General features: G+C 29.4%; 1 protein-coding gene across 1 annotated transcript in view; it reads right to left on the reverse strand.

Moving 5' to 3' along the window:
• LOC135128906 (uncharacterized) overlaps positions 1-12290 on the reverse strand; it is a 49476-nt gene that overhangs the window by 36650 nt on the left and 536 nt on the right. The gene's annotated exons all lie outside the window — the stretch shown is intronic.

The raw sequence follows: 12290 nt of genomic DNA on the forward strand, positions 1-12290 counted from the left end.
CAGAACACTATAATCGTCAAAATCTCAGAATACCATAATTCTTAAATCCTCAGAACAACAAAATCCTCAAATCCTCAGAACACCATGAATCTTAAATCTTCAAAACACCATGATTTTCAAATCGTCAGAGCCTCAATTGACTATGATCCTCAGATCCTCAAAACCTAAAAACATCATAATCCTCATATTCTCAAACTCTCAGAATACCATAATCCTCAAATTCTCAGAACAACAGAATCCTTAAATCCTCAAGACACCATAATTCACATATGCTCAAAACACTATTATTCTCAAAACATTATAATCTTCAAAATCTCAGAACATCATAATCCTCAAATCTTCAGAACACCATGATCATTACTCCTCAAATCCTCAGCACACCATGATCCTAAGATCCTCAGAACACTATAATCCTCAAAACCTCAGAACACCATAATCCTCAAATCCTCAGAACACCATAATCCTCAAATCCTTAGAACATTAAAATCCTCAAAACACCGTAATTATCATACCCTCAAAACAACATCATCCTCAGATCCTCACAACACTATAATCCTTAAATCCACAGAATACCATAATACTTAAAACCTTAGAACACCATGATCCTCAAACCCTCAAAACACCATGATCCTCAGAACATCATAATCCTCAAGTTTTCAGAACAACAGAATCCTCAAATCCTCAGCACATCATAATTATCAACTCCTCAAATCCTCAGCACACCATGATTCTAAGATCCTCCGAACACTATAATCTTCAAAACCTCAGAAGACCATAATCCTCATATTCTCAGACCACCATAATACCCAAATCATCAGAACACTCTAATCCTCAAATCCTCAAAACACCGTAATTCATATGTCCTCAAAACACCATAATCCTCAAATTCACAAGAACACCATAATACTTAAAACCTCAGAACATCATAATCCTCATATCCTCAGAGTATCATATAATACTCAGATTCTCAAAACACCATAATCCTCAAAATCTCAAGACATCATAATCCTCAAATTCTCAGAACAGAGTCCTCAAATCCTCAGAAAACCATAATCACCCATTCCTCAAATCCTCAGCACACCATGATTCTAAGATTCTCAGAACACTATAATCCTCAAAACCTCAGAAGACCCTAATCCTCATATCCTCAGAACACCATAATCCCCAAATCTTCAAAACACCCTAATCCTCAAATTCTCAAAACACCGTAATTCACATGTCCTCAAAACACCATAATCCTCAGATTCTCAGAACACCATAATCCTCAGCTCCTCAGAACACCATAATCCTCAAATCCACCAGAACATCATAATACTCAAAACCTTAGAACACCATGATCCTTATACTCTCAAAACACCATGATCCTCAAATCCTCAGAACACCATGATCCTCAGATCCTCAAAACACCATGATCCTCAAATCCTCAAAACATTAACATCCTCAAATCTTCAAAACATCATAATCTTCAAATCCACAGAACACCATAATATTTAAAACCTAAGAACATCATGATCCTCAAACCCTCAAAATACTATGATCCTCAGAACATCATAATCCTATGATCTTCAGACCACTATAATCCTCAAAATCCCAGAACATCATAATCCTCAATTTCTCAGTACAACAGAATCCTCAAATCCTCAGAACAACAGGATCCTCAAATCCTCAGATCACCATAATCATCAATTGCTCAAATCCCCAGCACACCATGATCCTAAGATCCTCAGAACACTATAATCCTTAAAACCTCAGAGCATCATAATCCTCAAATCATCAGAACATTGAAATCTTCAAATCTTCAAAACAGCCTAATCCTCAAATCATCCTCAAAACACCGTAATTCTTATACCTTCAAAACACCATAATCCCCAGATCCTCAGAACACCATAATCCTCAGATCCTCAGAACACCATAATCCTCAAATCTACAAGAACACCATGATACTCAAAACCTAAGAACACCATGGTCCTCAAACCCTCAAAACACCATGATCCTCAGAACATCATAATCCTCTGATCTTCAGAACACTATAATCCTCAAAATCACAGAACATCATAATCCTCAATTTCTCAGAACAACAGAATCCCCAAATCCTCAGAACAACAGGATCCACAAATCCTCAGATCACCATAATCATCAATTGCTCAAATCCCCAGCACACCATGATCCTAAGATCCTCAGAACACTATAATCCTTAAAACCTCAGAGCATCATAATCCTCAAATCATCAGAACTTTAAAATCTTCAAATCTTCAAAACAGCCTAATCCTCAGATAATCCTCAAAACACCGTAATTCTTATACCCTCAAAACACCATAATCCCCAGATCCTCAGAACACCATAATCCTCAAATCTTCAGAACATCATAATCCTCAAATTCTCAGTACAGAGTCCTCAAATCCTCAGAACACCATGATCAACAATTCCTCAAATCCTCAGCACACCATGATTCTAAGATCCTCAGAACACTATAATCCTGAAAACCTCAGAAGACCCTAATCCTCATATCCTCAGAACATCATTATCCCCAAATCATCAGTACATTAAAATCCTCAAATCTTCAAAACATCCTAATCCTCAAATCCTCAAAACACCGTAATTCACCTGTCCTCAAAACACCATAATCCTCAGATCCTCAGAACACCATAATCCTCAGGTCTTCAGAACACCATAATGCTCAAATCCACAAGAACACCATAATACTCAAAACCTTAGAACACCATGATCCTCAAACCCTCAAAACACCATGATCCTCAAATTCTCAAAACACCATGATCCTCAAATCCTCAGAACACCATAGTCCTCCAATCCTCAGAACATTAAAATCCTCAAATCTTCAAAACATCATAATCTTCAAATCCACAGAACATCATTATATTTAAAACCTAAGAACATCATGATCCTCAAACCCTCAAAATACCATGATCCTCAGAACATATCATAATCCTCTAATCTTCAGAACACTATAATCCTCAAAATCCCAGAACATCATAATCCTCAATTTTTCAGAACAACAAAATCCTCAAATCCTCAGAACAACAGGATCCTCAAATCCTCAGATCACCATAATCATCAATTGCTCAAATCCCAGCACACCATGATCCTAAGATCCTCAGAACACTATAATCCTTAAAATCTCAGAGCATCATAATCCTCAAATCATCAGAACATTAAAATCTTCAAATCTTCAAAACAGCCTAATCCTCAAATCATCCTCAAAACACCGTAATTCTTATACCCTCAAAACACCATAATCTCCAGATCCTCAGAACACCATAATCCTCAAATCTATAAGAACACCATGATACTCAAAACCTAAGAACACCATGGTCCTCAAAACACCATGATCCTTAAATCCTCAAAACACCATGATCCTTAAATCCTCAAAACACAATGATCCTCAAATCTTCAGAACACCATAATCCTCAAGTCATCAGAACACCATAATTCTCTAACCGTCAACTTCAAAGGTTCTTTCACTTCTTAAAAAAAAGGCACTAGAAACCCCTAAGAATGTTTTGCATGTCTGATAAAACTAGGGTGTTCTAACATTATTTCAAACTTTGAAAAAAACTAGAGTTCTCAATTCTTTTAAATTTAATAACAAAAGGGTCAGCAAAGATAATTTTATAGTCTTTAAAAAAATGCATAGACTTGCATTTAATAAATTTTAATTGTACAATAAAGCGACACTAAATTGCTAGCTTTGAAACTCTTTCAAAAACAAAACAACAGGAATTTAACAAATTTTTCAAATTTTTCAAAAACAAAATACAAGGACTCCTAAGATTTTCGGACACTAAAAAAAAGCGCCCTGAATTCTTTCAAAGTCTTAAAAAAGATAACAGGGGTCTTAGAGGTTTTTCAAATATTTTCAAAAATAAAAAGACACAAAGAGTGCCTAATATTTTTTTATATTATTAAAAAAGACACTAAATCAAAATCTTTCAAACTGTTTCAAAATCAAAACATCAGCGGGTCCTCGAAAATTATTCTTAAAAAAGACCCTAGATGCCAAGAAGATTTTTTAAAACTCTTTCAAAAACAAAACGATGGGAATTCAGAACACTATGTGTGTGTGCGACACCCGAGATTCTTTCGTACTTAAATATTTAAAAACAAAATAAAGTTTTAAAAAATTACGATTTGCCTGGTTTTTTGTTTGTGAAAATGGTAAGGAACCATATAAGAACTGAGGCTGAAAGTAAGTTCTGGAGGTCGAAATCTATAAGAAAAAGTCTTTAGTTAAATTTTGAAATTGTCGAAAATTGGACGAAATTTTCATTGCTGAAAAATTTTGAAATTGAAAAAGTTGCCAAAAATATCTCAAAAAATTCTGGGGTTTAGAGTTCGTCATGCTAATTCCGAAAATGTAGCGTGTTGTTGCATATCTGATTCATGCAACCTTTGTACCTTGCAGGCAAGCACTTGGACTGTAATTCTCATTAGTCATTACCATAGTCCTAAGAGGTTGTTGGTGGCTTTCAATTAACAAGAATTTAATCTTCACTTTTTGGCAGCTTCTACTTCAAGCGGGTAAAAAGGATAGGCACAATAAGTATTTTCACTGTTGTACATTTTTCAACAATATTTTTCTGATACCTTAATTAAGAATAATAATACTTTCAAAACTGGACAAATTTACGACAGCCATAAAATTTTACTTGTAAAAGGAAAGTTTTAGTGGTCTTAAAACAAATAGCCCTCAAATTAACCAGGCAATAAAGAGAAATGTGTTAATGCACAAAGTCTTTATCCTCATATTTATATCCAATTCTGAAAATTTCAAAACACGCTCATTTACCGTCAAAATTACCAGCAATATCGCCCCCCGTCTTCAAACAGCGCATCGTCGAAACCGCCAACCATAAAATTGATCCAAGAAATTACTTTTCAGGTTTATATGTCATGTTAAGTTTTGTTTTTTATACGTCAACTTTCACCATACGGAAGAAAGATCACTGACCATGAACCTTTTCCAGCGATTCTGCACTGTTTACATTAAGCGCAATGTCAATGTTAAGCTGCGCCCTTTTACTTTCTACCGATGTATCTGAATTTCGAAGTGGCGCATGTTTTGATTTCTCTCCCTCATAAAATCCATTATTATTCCGTTAAAGTAACCAAAATTCGGAGGAATTTCGTTTCGTCGCATACATTACAGCGTGATGAAAGATGAATAGGGCGAGACCCTCGATTCAAGGGTCCCACATCAACTTTGACCCTCGTTTTCGCATGTCAAGGAAATTGAAAAATACGGTAACAGTTGCGGAGACAAGTTTAATTAATAGAGCTGTTGTCCCGCAAGTTTTCCTCATCGATCGAAAACGTTCGGAGTCAGAAGTGGCCACAATTGGCAGCACTGATTTATCTTAGTCCGAATCGCGGCAATTCGGCAGTGCCAACTTTGAATAATCGCGTTCGGTCGACCTGGATCTTAGTTTATTTGCTAAATGAATGAACTTTATTCCGGATTTACCTCGTTAGCTCTAATTTATTAACTATTTAAATGATTCAGATTCCCGGGATGAGTGGTATTCGCTCGGCAAATAATTTGTTTGATAATTATTCATCAGTTGAATAAAGCTCGCGCAAGAAATTCCGTTTGCGTTTGTATTTATATCTGCGGGAATAGTTTCATAATTCATTTAAATTCGGAATTATGATGTTCTGCAAACACTTCTGGTCTACATTTCGGCGCGAGCTGCTTAATGGATCTGGGTTTGGAGAGTGTTTTGTGTGTAAATTTGTACAATGAGGGTGGTTTTGGGGGTTTTTGGGGTTTTTAGGACCAGGTGTGGAACGTAAGACAGACTATTATTTTAAATAAAAATTTAAAAATAGCAAGTAAGGAATTTAGAAGTTTATAGGTTTGTCTATTTACTCTACGAGTGTTGTAAAAAAAAACTAATAGAGATAAGAAAGAATTCGAAATATTTATGTCAGCTGTCAATTTTTTAATGAAGTCGTTTTGTATTTAATGTAGCTAAATTTTAAAAACAAGAAAAAAACAAGATGGGAGAGTGCAAATTGTGTTAGTGTTATGAAAAAGTTTTGGAATTTTCCGGAGAGTTAGAGAGTTAAAGGTTTGATTAAAAAAACTAGGCAAACGGAATACTACAAGATGATCTTATTTTTGAAATTTTTTTAGTTCTCATGGTTTTTCAACCTATTATTAATACTAATTATTGGCATCTAGCGTCTTTTTTGAGGTTTAGAGGATTATGGTGTTCTGATGATTTGAGGATTTTGGTGCTGCAGAAGATTGAGGATTTTATATCAAAATATCGTAAAAGTGAAAGAAACAAAAAAGTTGAAAAATTGCAAATCGAAAAATTGAAAAATCGATATTTCATTTTATCAGTTATAGAATTTTGGGTCAATTTTTAAATCTGATAATTCAAAAATCAAAATCTGAATAATGGAAAAATTGAAAAATGAGAAAGATGAATTTTACAATTCTAACAGTAAAAAATAAAAAATTGAAAAATACGAAATTTTAAACCCGAAATTTGAGCAATTAAAAAACTGAAAAATTTAAAAAAATTAAATTTGAAGCTCGAAAAATTTTACATCGAAGAAAGAAAAATCGAGAAATTGAAATATTGTAAAAGTGAAAAAACAAGAAATTAAAATTTCTACAAAGTGAAGAATTGCAAATCGAAAAATTGAGAACTCTAACAAGTGGAAACCGAAAAAAATGACAAAACGAAAAATCAAAAATCGAAAACTTGAAAAATTTAAATTTAAAATTGAAAATGCATAGAAATGCAAATCAGAACACTGAAGAAACGCAAAGCCGAAAAATCAAAATCCCAGAAGCTGAAAAATCGAAAAATTAAAATATCTAGGAATAAAAACTAAAAAACCGAAAAATTGAAAAATGGGATAATCGGAAAAATTAAAATTTAAAAAACCACAGATTGAAAAATGGAAAATATTAAAAAAGCGGAAAATGGAAATATCCTCAAATAAAAAAATCGAAAAATTGAAAAAAGAAAAAAAGAAAGAATGTGAAAATTGAAAAACTGGAAAAAAGTCAGCAAATCCAAACAGTGAAATATCGAAATATTGAAAAATTCAAAATTTTGAAACCCAAAAGTTAAGCAACTGGAAAAATTGAATAAATTAAAATTGAAAACTCAAAAAATCGGAAATCGAAAAACTGAAGAAACCAAAACATGGAAAACTAAAAATCGAGAAATTAAAATATCGAAAAATTAAGAAATTGAAAAAGTAGAATTTTACAATTCTAACAGCAAAAAATAAAAAATTGAAAAATACGAAATTTTAAACCCCAAATTTGAGCAATTAAAAAACTGAAAAATTAAAAAAAATTAAATTTAAAGCTCGAAAAATTTTATATCGAAAAATTGAAGAAAGCAAAAATCAAGAAATTGAAATATTGTAAAAGTGAAAAAACAAAAAATTAAAATTTCTACAAAGTGAAGAATTGCAAATCGAAAAACTGAGAACCCTAAAAGGTGGAAACCGAAAAAAATGACAAATCGAAAAATCAAAAATCGAAAACTTGAAAAATTTAAATTTAAAATTGAAAATGCATAGAAATGCAAATCAGAACACTGAAGAAACGAAAAGCCGAAAAATCAAAATCCCAGAAGGTGAAAAATCGAGAAATTAAAATATCTAGGAATAAAACGATCGAAAAATTTAAAAAGAAAAAAAAGAGAGAATGTAAAACTTGAAAAACTAGAAAAAAGTCAGCAAATCGAAACATTGAAAAATTCAAAATTTTGAAACCCAAAAGTTGAGCAACTGGAAAAATCGAATAAATTAAAACTGAAAACTCAAAAAATCGGAAATCGAAAAACTGAAGAAACCAAAAAATGAAAAACCAAAAATCGAGAACTTAAAATATCGAAAAATTAAAAAGTTGAAAAAGAAGACTTTTACAATTCTAACAGCAAAAAATTAAAAATTGAAAAATACAAAATTTTAAACCCCAAATTTGAGCAATTAAAAAACTGAAAAATGTAAAAACTTAAAATTTAAATTTCGAAAAACTTTATATCGAAAGATTGAAGGAAGCAAAAATCGAAAAATTGAAATATCGTAAAAGTGAAAAAACAAAAAATTAAAATTTCTACAAACTGAAAAATTGCAAATCGAAAAATTGAGAACTCTAAAAGGCTGAAACCGAAAAAATGACAAATCGAAAAATCAAAAATCGAAAACTTGAAAAATTTAAATTTAAAATTGGAAATGCATAGAATTGCAAATCAGAATACAGATTGAAAAATGGAAAAAATTAAAAAACCGGAAAATGGAAATATCGCCAAATAAAAAATCGAAAAATTGAAAAAAGAAAAAAAGAGAGAATGTGAAAATTGTAAAATTGGAAAAAGTCAGCAAATCCAAACAGTGAAAAATCGAAACATTGAAAAATTCAATATTTTGAAACCCATTGAAAACTCAAAAAACCAGAAATCGAAAAACTGAAGAAACCAAAAAATGAAAAACTAAAAATCGAAAAATTAAAAAGTTGAAAAAGAAGAGTTTTACATTTCTAACAGCAAAAAATTAAAAATTGAAAAATACGAAATTTTAAACCCCAAATTTGAGCAATTAAAAAACTGAAAAATTTAAAAACTTAAAAGTTAAAGCTCGAAAAATTTTATATCGAAAAATTGAAGAAAGCAAAAATCGAGAAATTGAAATATTGCAAAAGTGAAAAGACAAAAAATTAAAATTTCTACAAAGTGAAAAATTGCAAATCGAAAAATTGAGAACTCAAAAAGGTGCAAACCGAAAAAAATTGACAAAAATCGAAAAATCAAAAATCGAAAACTTGAAAAATTTAAATTTAAAATTGAAAATGTATAGAATTGCAAATCAGAACACTGAAGAAACGAAAAGCCGAAAAATCAAAATCCCAGAAGCTGAAAAATCGAAAAATTAAAATATCTAGGAATAAAAACTGAAGAATCGTAAAATTGAAAAATTTGATAATTGGAAAATTTAAAATTTAAAAAACCACAGATTGAAAAATGAAAAAATTTAAAAAAGCGGAAAAGGGAAATATCCCCAAATAAAAAAATCGAAAAATTGAAAAAAGAAAAAAAGAGAGAATGTGAAAATTGAAAAACTGGAAAAAGTCAGCAAATCCAAACAGTGAAAAATCGAAACATTGAAAAATTCAAAATTTTGAAACCCAAAAGTCGAGCAACTAAAAAAATTGAATAAATTAAAATTGAAAACTTAAAAAATCAGAAATCGAAAAACTGAAGAAACCAAAAAATGAAAAACTAAAAATCGAGAAATTAAAATATCGAAAAATCGAAAAATTAAAATATCTAGGAATAAAACGATCGAAAAATTGAAAAATGGGATAATCGGAAAATATAAAATTTAAAAAACCACAGATTAAAAAATGGAAAAATTTAAAAAAGCGGAAAAGGGAAATATCCCCAAATAAAAAAATCGAAAAATTGAAAAAATAAAAAAGAGAGAATGTGAAAATTGGAAAACTGGAAAAAAGTCAGCAAATCCAAACAGTGAAAAATTGAAACATTGAAAAATTAAAAATTTTGAAACCCAAAAGTTGAGCAACTGGAAAAATCGAATAAATTAAAATTGAAAACTCAAAAAATCGGAAATCAAAAAACTGAAGAAACTAACAATTGAAAAACCAAAAATCGAGAAATTAAAATATCGAAAAATTAAAAAAGTGAAAAAGAAGAATTTTACGATTCTAACAGCAAAAAATTAAAACTTGAAAAATACGAAATTTTAATCCCCAAATTTGAGCAATTAAAAAACTGAAAAATTTAAAAAATTAAAATTTAAAGCTCGAAAAATCTCATATGGAATAATTGAAGAAAGCTAAATTCGAGAAATTGAAATATCGTAAAAGTAAAAAAACTGGAAAAAAGTCAGCAAATCCAAACAGTGAAAAATCGAGACATTGAAAAATTCAAAATTTTGAAACCGAAAAGTTGATCAACTGGAAAAATTGTATAAATTAAATTTTAAACCTAAAAATATCAGAAACCGAAAAACTGAAGAAACCAACAAATGAAAAACTAAAAATCGAGAAATTAAAATATCGAAAATTTAAAAAATTGAAAAAGTAGAATTTTACAATTCTAACAGCAAAACATTAAAAATTGAAAAATACGAAATTTTAAACCCCAAATTTGAGAAATTAAAAATTGAAAAATTTCAAAAATTAAAATTTAAAGCTCGAAAAATTTTATGTCGAAAAATTGAAGAAAACAAAAATCGAGAAATTGAAATATCGTAAAAGTGAAAAAACAAAAAATTAAAATTTCTACAAAGTGAAAAATTGCAAATCGAAAAATTGAGAACTCTAAAAGGTGCAAACCGAAAAAAATGACAAAAATCGAAAAACCAAAAATCGAAAACTTGAAAAATTTAAATTTAAAATTGAAAATGCAATAGAATTGCAAATCAGAACACTGAAGAAACGAAAAGCCGAAAAATCAAAATCCCAGAAGCTGAAAAATCGAAAAATTAAAATATCTAGGATAAAACGACGAAAAATTGAAAAATGGGGTAATTGGAAAATTTAAAATTTAAAAAACCACAGATTAAAAAATAGAAAAAATTAAAAAAGCGGAAAATGGAAACACTTTCAAGTAGAAAAATCCTAAATTTGAGAAAATAAAAAAAAACGAGAAACTGAAAAATGGAAAACTGAATTAAAAATTGAAAAATTGATTATTCGAAATTCTATAAAATCGACGATTTGAAAAGTCTTATAATTTAAAAATCCACAAAGTGAAAATAAAAAAATTGGAAATGAAAACTCGTGAAATCTACACACTGAAAAATCATAAAAGGGAAAAATTCAAAATTTTAAAAACTCAAAAAAATTGAAAAACTAAGAAGAAAAATTTGAAATCGAAAAATCGAAAATCGATAAACTGAAATATCTAAAAAAAATGCTGAATCAACTCTTATAATTTATATAAGAAATTGCAATTATTACACATATTGTGCTTCCGTGGCGAGGGAGGTTCTACGTACTTTCAAAACAATTTTTGAATCTGTTAAATCAAAAATCAAAATCCGTAAAATCGAAAAATGGAAAAATAAAAAAAATTAAACCTCGGAATTTCTAGAAATCGAAAAATTAAAAAATTGAAACATCGGAAAAACGATCAAGGAAAAAATAAAAAAGCGGAAAATGGAAACACTTTCAAGTAGAAAAATCCTAAATTTGAGAAAATAAAAAAACGAGAAACTGAAATATGGAAAACTGAATTAAAAATTGAAAAATTGATGATTCGAAATTCTATAAAATTGGAAAGTTGCAAATCAAAAAAATTAAAAAAATTAAAAAAATTATGATGTTTTGAGGATTATGAGAATATATTTTAATCTTCAATTTTTTGAGATGACCTTCAAATCAAATCGACTTGTTGCACGACATTCTTCTAAAGATCTTGAATTTTTTTCTTCAATATCTAGAGAAAATGTTCATCACAATTAAACACAAAACTTCAGATGCAACTTTTCATTTATCTTCTAGTTCTCGATTATTGTGTCAAATTTTCTCAAAATATTAACATTTTTTGAAGATATTAAGTTCCCTTGTTGAGATCACGAGTTAAAAAAAATGTATTTATATCTCCTGAAAATTTTTTATTAAAAAAAGACCAAAAAAAATTTCATTTTTAAAAAGTTTGAGCAAATATACCAAAAGTATGTAGTAGGACGAACACAAATTATATTTAAAAAATAAATAAATAAATAAAGGTATAGAAATCCAAAAATTTAGTGTTTAATTTGAGAAAATGAAATTTAAATTATTCTTTTTATTTTTGTGTAAAAATTAAGGCAAAATGACTCCTTTCTATTAGTTTTGAGGTTATTTTTCAAGAACAAGAATGACAAGGTTTAAAAGTCTTAAAAAAATAAAATCATGAAAAAAACTCTTATTAAACAATCAAAATACGTAACTTCATTGGAAGATGTAGTAATAAGTCCAATAAAAATTAGCGATTTTAAAAAATGAGAAGCGTTGAAATATTATTTTCATTTGTAATTAATACCAACTGTACGAACCGAACAAAAAACGAACGAAATAAAATATCTAAAGTTTTAAGAAAACGCACCAAGATTAATTTCTCCAACATTGCCAGAAATTTTTTAGAGAAACCCACAAATTCGCTTTTCATATTGGCAAAAACACAACATACCTGTTCATAAATCGTGAACATAAAACCGAAACCTTCATTCAGACTCACAGTCTAAAAGTTTCTTAAACAATAATATTTAAAAAAAACACAAACTTTCAGTTAATT

The sequence above is a fragment of the Zophobas morio genome, unplaced genomic scaffold (genome assembly GCF_036711695.1).
Source record: "Zophobas morio isolate AGI-343-1 ecotype UQ-CSIRO unplaced genomic scaffold, CSIRO_AGI_Zmor_V1 ptg000014l, whole genome shotgun sequence".
In the NCBI taxonomy this organism is placed as follows: Eukaryota; Metazoa; Arthropoda; class Insecta; order Coleoptera; family Tenebrionidae; genus Zophobas; species Zophobas morio.